Below are 11,856 nucleotides of genomic sequence, written 5' to 3'. Positions count from 1 at the left end.
CCAGGACCCAACATGATTCCCAGGACTCGACATGATCCCCACAACCCGACATGATCCCAAGATCCGACATGATCCCCACAACCCGACACGATCCCCACAACCCTACATGATCTCCAGAACCCGAATGATGAATTTCTGTAGTTGCCAACATAAAGAAAAAGTGGAAGGATTAAAGTGGCAATTATCACAACCAGTTTACTTCCGGAGGGCCGACGGAAACCCCAACCGACAAGAAACAAAAGAATCTATTACAATCCGCGCTATTAACAGTATCATCCGCTCTAAATTATCAGTCTCATCCTCAAAGAAACTTCCAGTAACACACTGCTTTTACAATTTTTAGATATTTTTTGTGTTTTCGCGCAAATACTTACGGTCTATTACGTGGTAATATAGTTTCACTACATTATTTATTAATTTACTTTAAGATGCCTACTTTACTCATTTGTATTTTTATCTCGTCTTCATCTAGATTTACACACTGACACTCGCTAGGGTTGAGCCTCACACGACTAGTTTTCTATCCCATATTTCGCGAAGAATTGTGTTTCCTTTTTATGGGTGACTCAAAAAGTTTCGTATTTACATCAACGCGAAGCTCTCAACACAATGGGCTCCCATGGCTTGCTGGGAGAACATTCTGCATTCAATAAAGAGAAATCAAAACTGCAATTTTAAATGTCGTGTACGCACAAGCTTTGAGAAACTTTGGTAAAACGGCCATTTTCAAAGCTTTCACAAGAAAACCGGCCATTGCTATGTGATCGGTACGCGGTAATTCGATAAATAAAACATATTCGATTAAGTCACTGCATGCCAGGAGTCCTTTGTCTCTCACTTTTCTTTGGCAACTCCTTGCCAACTTCCAAATTAAGAGACACTAAACAAACCACCGTAGTCACCGTTCAGGCTAGGCTTGGCCTAACGCATTGAAGCCATGGTCTTCACATTGCAGAGAAAACCGCACCCCTCTCAAATGCTCGGGATCCTTTTGATTCTTCTCTCCGGCAGATTTCTCATCAGTAAAGCCGAAAAGCAAGAAGCAATTGCTCTGCGAAGAAACTTCACAATCGGAAGCTGGTCTTATGCGCGATTTCGATACAACGAAAAGAAATATCTGGACATCATTCCAAAAGAACTGTTTTCTGTCGCAAACGTCTCCGATTGCGCTAAACATTGTCTGCGGAACCTCGCTGGGTTATCCTTCAACATTAAGATGTTATCCAACACGAGCGGTAAATTCGACTGCGAAGTCCTTGATGGGGATCGCTTCAGGAACCAGAGCAACTACCGAAACAGCACAACGCATCATCATTTCAATCTATTTGTGAGTACTCAAGAATTGCTATTTGTCTCGCTGAGTAAGCTTCAATTCAATCAATCCACTGATGTTCCGGCTTTTCAAAAAAATAAGTTTAAAAAGATCCCGATATCTATTTTAAGTAAATTCTTCCTCAAACAAGCATCTGGCGTATTGTTGTAAAGTTTTTTTGTTCTTGTATTTTATCGTTAGATTTTGAATCTTACTTTAAAAGAGTATCTCAAAATGGATGAAAAAGAAGCAATCTATTTTGTTACACTTTTGAGATGTGATCCATAGAAAAAAAACCATTTTACTAAACTTAAATTTATCCTACTTACACACCGCAGTACTCCTAAAACGTCTTGTTTCCTACTCAGTTCCTAATGGCCCATTGGGGGTAATTCAATAAAAAAAAACATCAAAATTACTCATTTTCTACATAAAATTGGGGATTACGGCTGGAAATACGTCAACATTTATTGTTAAAGCGGTTTCGCGCGATTTTAGCGGGAATAAGAAAAGTTTGTATACGTATTTAAATCATCACTAGTGTGAAGCATTCAAAAGCGGTCATAATTGTGTAATAACTGAATAAAATTCAGAGATACGAATTTGGATCTGTTTGCACGAACATAAACAAAGTAGAGGAGCAATTTTAACGGGGTTACGTGGTCAGTTGTAAAAACGAGTGATGAGAAATCTTCCTGTTTCTTTTTAATATTACTGAAGTAGGAACTGATTACGTGCTGGTGTGTAATTTTAATATTAAAAAAGCCCTAATCACCCACGCAATTGGCTTTCCAAAAACAGCATCGCATTGGTGTTTTCCAAATCGGCCGATGGAAATGAATGCTTTTTCACATTTGGTACTTTGCTAGGATGACAAAATGGCGGCTGACACAAAGATATTTGAGTCAGCTCTTTTGAATCGGAATACAATATTGACGTCGTACAAGAGACCATGATGTAAGAGAACGAATCCCCCGTATTAGGGTATGTTCCAATGATGACGTCCGTGAAAGCTATTTTTAGAACAACCAGTTATTTTTAGATAGGATTGGTCAGCGCTCACGTTTCCAAGCAACATGAGTCTTACGCGCGATCACATCTTGAGCGATGTGAACCGGCAAAGTCTGTTATGGGAATGTTTTTGACCGAAAATACCTTTCTTTTTCACGAACGCTGTGAAAATGATTTTCCAGAGAGTACGCTGGATTCAATCAACCGTTTCTCGGACATTAAAGACATTAAAATGCATAGAGTTCGTGATTTTAGGCATGGGGAACAACTTTCCCAGTAAACCTTTTCAAAGATGATTCGCAATATAAAACAACAATCTGAAATCTGTGTTTACAACACACAATTCTCCTCCCATGCTATTTTAATGAAAAAGATACATCCAGAACTTAATACCATTATAATCACACCGATATTGTGGTTATTAAAACATGTATTTCACAAATAAAAGATTTCAAGTCTTTATAATGAAGTAAATCTTTATTTCAGTGACAAGGGTTTCTTGAGTGACATGATTTTTTGAACATTTGCGTGAAAAATGGAAGTTCATTTATCTAAAAATATTGAAGATCAAAGAGCCTTCTTTTATTAAAAAACATAACATAGATTCTAAAAATGCCTAGGATTCTATCTCACCGAATTGCAGAGATAAAGAACTTTTTAGGAGTCTGCACGACGCATCTTGAATGAACTCAAAATTCACCGTCTCCCCGACGTCTTTCCGTTCAATTATTTATATAACATTTAGATAACTGAACATTAGATAACTTAACACATAACAGGACACCACCCTACGAGTAGCATTGTGATCATAAGCTATGGGAGCAGCTAAAAGGTTAAAAACAGGTAGCGAACAAAGTAAAAAGTGCAGAGGGAAAAAGTTTTGTATGAAAATGTACTATAGCTCGCGAGGTGCCCATCACCAAATATGGCGCGACGAACCATATATAGATGCTATGATTGACAAGCTCGCGCAATCTAAAAATAGCTTTCAAGGACGACATCATGGGCCACGGGGATTCGTTCTCTTATATCATGGTCTCTTGCGTATAAATAATGACGTCATGATCTTTTGTTTCTAATTAAATGGTTTTGCATAGTTTTTAGGAAAGAATAATACTGAGTGTTTGGCGAAGTAGTTAAAAAATACTTTTAGAAACCTTATCAGTTTTGTGTAGCTCTTCAGCTAAAATCCAGTGAAAACAAGATGTAAAAAACATGCAAAACACCAGAATTCGCCCTACTTTTCATCCTTACCTTGCTACGCGCCTGCCCTGTAAATTCTACTTATCAGATCTCTTCTTGTTTTTCTCATTTGCCCTAATGTGAGTTCTATAATATCGAGAAAAGAGCGAGGTAAATTATCACCGGTCGCTTTTTCCCACACAAAAAATTACAGATGATTTTTTTTCCTGGGTAATGACGAGTGGAATGAATAATTCCCTTATTTCGATGTACTGGCGCGTAATTTTATTATGCAGCCGAAGAGAAACTCTCAAGAAAGCTTACAAAGCAAAATGGACTGTATGAATCTCGCTACTTGGCCGTAGTGTTAGTCCTAGTCACAGATATAGATATAAAATGTCGTACCTTGTTTTTTAGACGGAATGCGAACGGGCTCCCTGTGGCAACAACGGTATTTGCATCCCAAACTACGAATCGGGGGACTTCTCCTGCGCAAGAACTCCCTGTGGTAAGTGTTGCCCTTATGAGGATCTTTCTGTGGTATGTGTTGTCCTTATAAGAATCTCTCTGTGGTGTGTTGCCCTTATAAGGATCTCTCTGTGGTATGTGTTGCCCTTATGAGGATCTCTCTGTGGTATGTGTTTCCCTTATGAGGATGTCACTGTGGTATGTGTTGCCCTTATAAGGATCTCACTGTGGTATGTGTTACCCTTATGAGGACTTCTTTGTGGTATGTGTTGCCCTTATAAGGATCTGACTGTGGTAAGTGTTTCCCCTATTAGGATCTCTCTGTGGTATGTGTTGCCCTTATGAGGATCTCTCTGTGGTATGTGTTGCCCTTATAAGGATCTCTCTGTGGTATGTGTTGTCCTTATAAGGATCTCTCTGTGGTATGTGTTGCCCTTATGAGGATTTCTTTGTGGTTTGTGTTGGCCTTATGAAGATCTGACTGTGGTATGTGTTGCCCTTATAAGGATCTGACTGTGGTAAGTGTTTCCCCTATTAGGATCTCTCTGTGGTATGTGTTGCCCCTATGAGGATTTCTTTGTGGTATGTGTTGCCCTTATAAGGATCTGACTGTGGTAAGTGTTTCCCCTATTAGGATCTCTCTGTGGTATGTGTTACCCTTATGAGGATCTCTCTGTGGTATGTGTTGCCCTTATAAGGATCTGACTGTGGTATGTGTTGCCCTTATGAGAATCTCTCCGTGCTATGTGTTACCCTTAGAAGGATCTCACTCTGGTATGTGTTGCCCTTATGAGGATCTCACTGTGGTATGTGTTGCCCTTATAAGGATTTCTTTGTGCTGTGTGTTGCCCTTATAAGGATCTCGCTGTGGTATGTGTTCCCCTTATAAGGATCTCGCTGTGGTATGTGTTGCCCTTATGAGGATTTCTTTGTGGTATGTGTTGCCCTTATAAGGATCTGACTGTGGTAAGTGTTTCCCCTATTAGGATCTCTCTGTGGTATGTGTTGCCCTTATGAGGATCTCTCTGTGGTATGTGTTGCCCTTATAAGGATCTCTCTGTGGTATGTGTTGTCCTTATAAGGATCTCTCTGTGGTATGTGTTGCCCTTATGAGGATTTCTTTGTGGTTTGTGTTTGCCTTATGAAGATCTGACTGTGGTATGTGTTGCCCTTATAAGGATCTGACTGTGGTAAGTGTTTCCCCTATTAGGATCTCTCTGTGGTATGTGTTGCCCCTATGAGGATCTCTCTGTGGTATGTGTTGCCCTTATAAGGATGTCACTGTGGTATGTGTTGCCCTTATAAGGATCTCTCTGTGGTATGTGTTGCCCTTATGAGGATCTCTCTGTGGTATGTGTTGCCCTTATAAGGATCTCTCTGTGGTATGTGTTGTCCTTATAAGGATCTCTCTGTGGTATGTGTTGCCCTTATGAGGATTTCTTTGTGGTTTGTGTTTGCCTTATGAAGATCTCACTGTGGTATGTGTTGCCCTTATAAGGATCTGACTGTGGTATGTGTTGCCCTTATGAGAATCTCTCCGTGCTATGTGTTGCCCTGATAAGGATCTTACTGTGGTATGTGTTGCCCTTATGAGGATCTCTCTGTGGTATGTGTTGCCATTATGAGGATCTCTCTGTGGTATGTGTTACCCTTATGAGGATTTCTTTGTGGTTTGTGTTTGCCTTATGAAGATCTGACTGTGGTATGTGTTGCCCTTATAAGGATCTGACTGTGGTAAGTGTTTCCCCTATTAGGATCTCTCTGTGGTATGTGTTGCCCCTATGAGGATCTCTCTGTGGTATGTGTTGCCCTTATAAGGATCTGACTGTGGTATGTGTTGCCCTTATGAGAATCTCTCCGTGCTATGTGTTGCCCTGATAAGGATCTCACTGTGGTATGTGCTGCCCTTATGAGGATCTCTCTGTGGTATGTGTTGTCCTTATAAGGATCTCTCTGTGGTATGTGTTGCCCTTATGAGGATTTCTTTGTGGTTTGTGTTTGCCTTATGAAGATCTGACTGTGGTATGTGTTGCCCTTATAAGGATCTGACTGTGGTAAGTGTTTCCCCTATTAGGATCTCTCTGTGGTATGTGTTGCCCCTATGAGGATCTCTCTGTGGTATGTGTTGCCCTTATAAGGATGTCACTGTGGTATGTGTTGCCCTTATAAGGATCTCACTGTGGTATGTGTTACCCTTATGAGGATCTCTCTGTGGTATGTGTTGCCATTATGAGGATCTCTCTGTGGTATGTGTTACCCTTATGAGGATTTCTTTGTGGTTTGTGTTTGCCTTATGAAGATCTGACTGTGGTATGTGTTGCCCTTATAAGGATCTGACTGTGGTAAGTGTTTCCCCTATTAGGATCTCTCTGTGGTATGTGTTGCCCCTATGAGGATCTCTCTGTGGTATGTGTTGCCCTTATAAGGATGTCACTGTGGTATGTGTTGCCCTTATAAGGATCTCACTGTGGTATGTGTTACCCTTATGAGGATCTCTCTGTGGTATGTGTTGCCATTATGAGGATCTCTCTGTGGTATGTGTTACCCTTATGAGGATTTCTTTGTGGTTTGTGTTTGCCTTATGAAGATCTGACTGTGGTATGTGTTGCCCTTATAAGGATCTGACTGTGGTAAGTGTTTCCCCTATTAGGATCTCTCTGTGGTATGTGTTGCCCCTATGAGGATCTCTCTGTGGTATGTGTTGCCCTTATAAGGATCTGACTGTGGTATGTGTTGCCCTTATGAGAATCTCTCCGTGCTATGTGTTGCCCTGATAAGGATCTCACTGTGGTATGTGTTGCCCTTATGAGGATCTCTCTGTGGTATGTGTTGTCCTTATAAGGATCTCTCTGTGGTATGTGTTGCCCTTATGAGGATTTCTTTGTGGTTTGTGTTTGCCTTATGAAGATCTGACTGTGGTATGTGTTGCCCTTATAAGGATCTGACTGTGGTAAGTGTTTCCCCTATTAGGATCTCTCTGTGGTATGTGTTGCCCCTATGAGGATCTCTCTGTGGTATGTGTTGCCCTTATAAGGATGTCACTGTGGTATGTGTTGCCCTTATAAGGATCTCACTGTGGTATGTGTTACCCTTATGAGGATCTCTCTGTGGTATGTGTTGCCCTTATAAGGATCTGACTGTGGTATGTGTTGCCCTTATGAGAATCTCTCCGTGCTATGTGTTACCCTTAGAAGGATCTCACTCTGGTATGTGTTGCCCTTATGAGGATCTCACTGTGGTATGTGTTGCCCTTATAAGGATTTCTTTGTGCTGTGTGTTGCCCTTATAAGGATCTCGCTGTGGTATGTGTTCCCCTTATAAGGATCTCGCTGTGGTATGTGTTGCCCTTATGAGGATTTCTTTGTGGTATGTGTTGCCCTTATAAGGATCTGACTGTGGTAAGTGTTTCCCCTATTAGGATCTCTCTGTGGTATGTGTTGCCCTTATGAGGATCTCTCTGTGGTATGTGTTGCCCTTATAAGGATCTCTCTGTGGTATGTGTTGTCCTTATAAGGATCTCTCTGTGGTATGTGTTGCCCTTATGAGGATTTCTTTGTGGTTTGTGTTTGCCTTATGAAGATCTGACTGTGGTATGTGTTGCCCTTATAAGGATCTGACTGTGGTAAGTGTTTCCCCTATTAGGATCTCTCTGTGGTATGTGTTGCCCCTATGAGGATCTCTCTGTGGTATGTGTTGCCCTTATAAGGATGTCACTGTGGTATGTGTTGCCCTTATAAGGATCTCACTGTGGTATGTGTTACCCTTATGAGGATCTCTCTGTGGTATGTGTTGCCCTTATAAGGATCTGACTGTGGTATGTGTTGCCCTTATGAGAATCTCTCCGTGCTATGTGTTACCCTTAGAAGGATCTCTCTGTGGTATGTGTTGCCCTGATAAGGATCTCACTGTGGTATGTGTTGCCCTTATAAGGATCTCACTGTGGTATGTGTTGCCCTTATGAGGATCTCTCTGTGGTATGTGTTTCCCTTATGAGGATCTCTCTGTGGTATGTGTTGCTCTTATGAGGATCTCTCTGTTGTGTGTTGCCCTTATGAGGAGCTCTCAACGGTATGTAATGAGCTTATAAGGATCTTACTGTGGTATGTGTTGCCCTTATAAGGATCTCTCTGTGGTATGTGTTGCCCTTATAAGGATCTCTCTGTGGTATGTGTTGCCATTATGAGGATCTCTCTGTGGTATGTGTTACCCCTATGAGGATTTCTTTGTGCTGTGTGTTGCCCTTATAAGGATCTCGCTGTGGTATGTGTTGCCCTTATGAGGATCTAACTGTGGTAAGTGTTTCCCCTATTAGGATCTCTCTGTTGTATGTGTTGCCCTTATAAGGATCTCTCTGTGGTATGTGTTGCCCTTATAAGGATGTCACTGTGGTATGTGTTGCCCTTATAAGGATCTGACTGTGGTATGTGTTGCCCTGATAAGGATCTCCCTGTGGTATGTGTTGCCCCTATGAGGATCTCTCCGTGCTATGTCTTGCCCTGATAAGGATCTCTCTGTGGTATGTGTTGCCCTTATAAGGATCTCTCTGTGGTATGTGTTGCCCTTATGAGGATTTTTTTGTGGTATGTGTTCGCCTTATGAGGATCTCACTGTGGTATGTGTTGCCCTTATAAGGATCTCACTGTGGTATGTGTTGCCCTTATAAGGATCTGACTGTGGTATGTGCTGCCCTTATGAGGATCTCACTGTGGTATGTGTTGCCCTAATGAGGATCTCTCTGTGGTATGTGTTTCCCTTATGATGATCTCCCTGTGGTATGTGTTACCCTTATAAGGATCTCACTGTGGTATGTGTTGCCCTTACAAGGATATCTCTGTGGTATGTGTTGCCCTTATAAGGATCTCTCTGTGGTATGTGTTGCCCTTATAAGGATCTTACTGTGGTATGTGTTGCCCTTATAAGGATCTTACTGTGGTATGTGTTGCCCTTATGAGGATCTCCCCGTCGTATGTGTTGCCCTTATAAGGATATCTCTGTGGTATGTGTTGCCCTTATAAGGATCTCTCTGTGGTATTTGTTGCCCTTATAAGGATCTGACTGTGGTATGTGTTGCCCTTAATACGATCTCGCTGTGGTATGTGTTGCCCTTATAAGGATCTCTCTGTGGTATGTGTTGCCCTTATAAGGATCTCACTGTTCCATGTGTTGCCCTTAAAAGGATCTGACTGTTGTATGTGTTGCCCTTATGAGGATCTCACTGTGGTATGTGTTGCCCTTATGAGGATCTCCCTGTGGTATGTGTTGCCCTAATGAGGATCTCTCTGTGGTATGTGTTTCCCTTATGATGATCTCCCTGTGGTATGTGTTACCCTTATAAGGATCTCACTGTGGTATGTGTTGCCCTTACAAGGATCTCTCTGTGGTATGTGTTGCCCTTATAAGGATCTTACTGTGGTATGTGTTACCCTTATAAGGATCTCACTTTGGTATGTGTTGCCCTTATGAGGATCTCACTGTGGTATGTGTTGCTCCTATAAGGATTTCTTTGTGCTGTGTGTTGCCCTTATAAGGATCTCGCTGTGGTATGTGTTGCCCTTATAAGGATCTCTCTGTGGTATGTGTTGCCCTTATAAGGATCTCTCTGTGGTATGTGTTGCCCTTATGAGGATCTCTCTGTGGTATTTGTTGCCCTTATAAGGATCTATCTCTTTTTTGTATGTGTTGTCCTTATAAGGATCTCTCTGTGGTATGTGTTGCCCTTATGAGGATTTCTTTGTGGTTTGTGTTTGCCTTATGAAGATCTGACTGTGGTATGTGTTGCCCTTATAAGGATCTGACTGTGGTAAGTGTTTCCCCTATTAGGATCTCTCTGTGGTATGTGTTGCCCCTATGAGGATCTCTCTGTGGTATGTGTTGCCCTTATAAGGATGTCACTGTGGTATGTGTTGCCCTTATAAGGATCTCACTGTGGTATGTGTTACCCTTATGAGGATCTCTCTGTGGTATGTGTTGCCCCTATTAGGATCTCTCTGTGGTATGTGTTACCCTTATGAGGATCTCTTTGTTGTATGTGTTGCCCTTATAAGGATCTCTCTGTGGTATGTGTTGCCCTTATGAGGATTTCTTTGTGGTATGTGTTCGCCTTATGAGGATCTCACTGTTGTATGTGTTGCACTTATAAGGATCTGACTGTGGTATGTGTTGCCCTTATGAGGATCTCTCTGTGGTATGTGTTGCCCCTATGAGGATTTTTTTTTTGTGGTGTGTGTTGCCCTTATAAGGATCTCGCTGTGTTATGTGTTGCCCTTATAAGGATCTCCCTGTGTTATGTGTTGCCCTTATAAGGATGTCTCTGCTGTATGTGTTGCCCTTATGAGGATTTCTTTGCCAAAGATGTCTTGCCAAGGTTCAGAGTCGTAGAATTTAGCGATTGCTTTTTTCATTTTAGTGTTTCGTTTGAACTACTAACTTTTAACAACTATCGTGACAAACAGCACGATGTCAGCCTGTAAAACATTTTGATTGATAGGCAAAGAGTTGTAATATTACAATAATCATCATTATCATCATCTTTATCAATTTGATCATCAATATCACTCTTGGTTTTTTTCATTTGTTCCTATCATTCCTTTCATATACAGTATTAGCAGTATTAAAAAAATGGTCCCTTGTTGCTCGCTTCTCCAATGCTGACTCCAAAAACTGGATGCGTGACGATGGCCTGTGGTGGTTCGATCAGCTTTCTGCAATCGGCGATGAGCAAAACCCAGCAGCCAACAGCGACATGATCTCCCCGGTATTCTGGACGAAGTGTGGTACCGAGATCAAGGTGACTCGAAGTGATGACCCCACCCATACCCCCCTACTGGTCACCACCGGGGACTGCCTGGGCGGGAAGACAATGAGGGGGCTACTGATGAGCTTTGGCAACACAAGACGCAACGGTACCGACTCCTGGGTGAGTGACCAGTGCAGACACAGCTGCACCGTGACGTATGGGGGCCTGTACGCGAGCACTAATGGCTTCGAGCAGGCCTCCTGTGACGGAACTGTCCAGTCTAGAAACAAGATCGGGTTCTGGTGTCGGTATAGCAGTGGAGATGCGGCTGTGATGATGATCGGAGGAGGGGGAAGTGCGTGCGCCCGGGCGGATCATGGGATCGGGATCACAGAAAGTGATTATGGCAGCTTTATCTTTGATCCTGAAGCTGACTTTGGGTCTGACTCTGTTGGTACGGCTACAGGCTATTCTCTCAATTTGTGGGTGCTTGGGTGATACTTAACTTTTCATTTTTAGGAAAAATCACAATCGTTATCATGATCATTATCACCATCAGAATCATCACATCATCGTCATAATTGAAGCAATGCCATCATATCATTTCCTGATCGTAACAGTCGCCATAACCATCATCACCATTATCGCTGGGCTTGTAATCTTCTATCGCGATGCGAGGGGCGTGTTTTGCCAAGCTATGAGCTTCCGCTGCGTCGGCCATGTTCAATATTTCCATTCTGTACTCAACTAAGACTCCCTCACCAATGGTGACCATGGCAACCTTGGCTCCCTGACCAATGGTTACTATGGCAACCTTGGCTCCCTGACCAATGGTTACTATGGCAACCTTGGCTCCCTGACCATGGGCAACTATGACAACTTTGGCTTCCTGGCCAATAGTAACCATGGCAACATAGATCTCCAGGCCAATAGTAACCATGGCAACAAAGTTCTCCTGGCCAATTGTGACCGTGGTAGCCTAAACCTCCAGGCCAGTGGTTACCATGGCAACCTAGGCCTCCAGGCGCACGTTTCTCGAAACTCCCGAAACTTCTTGTGCCCGAGAAATCGCCCGAAAAGGACGCAAATGACGAATTTTGTTTCTCGAAATTACTTTATTTATTATTTATTAAATAAACGAAAGGAA

This window comes from Nematostella vectensis, chromosome 11 (assembly GCF_932526225.1).
Source record: "Nematostella vectensis chromosome 11, jaNemVect1.1, whole genome shotgun sequence".
Taxonomy (NCBI): Eukaryota; Metazoa; Cnidaria; class Anthozoa; order Actiniaria; family Edwardsiidae; genus Nematostella; species Nematostella vectensis.
This window is presented reverse-complemented; position numbering follows the sequence as displayed.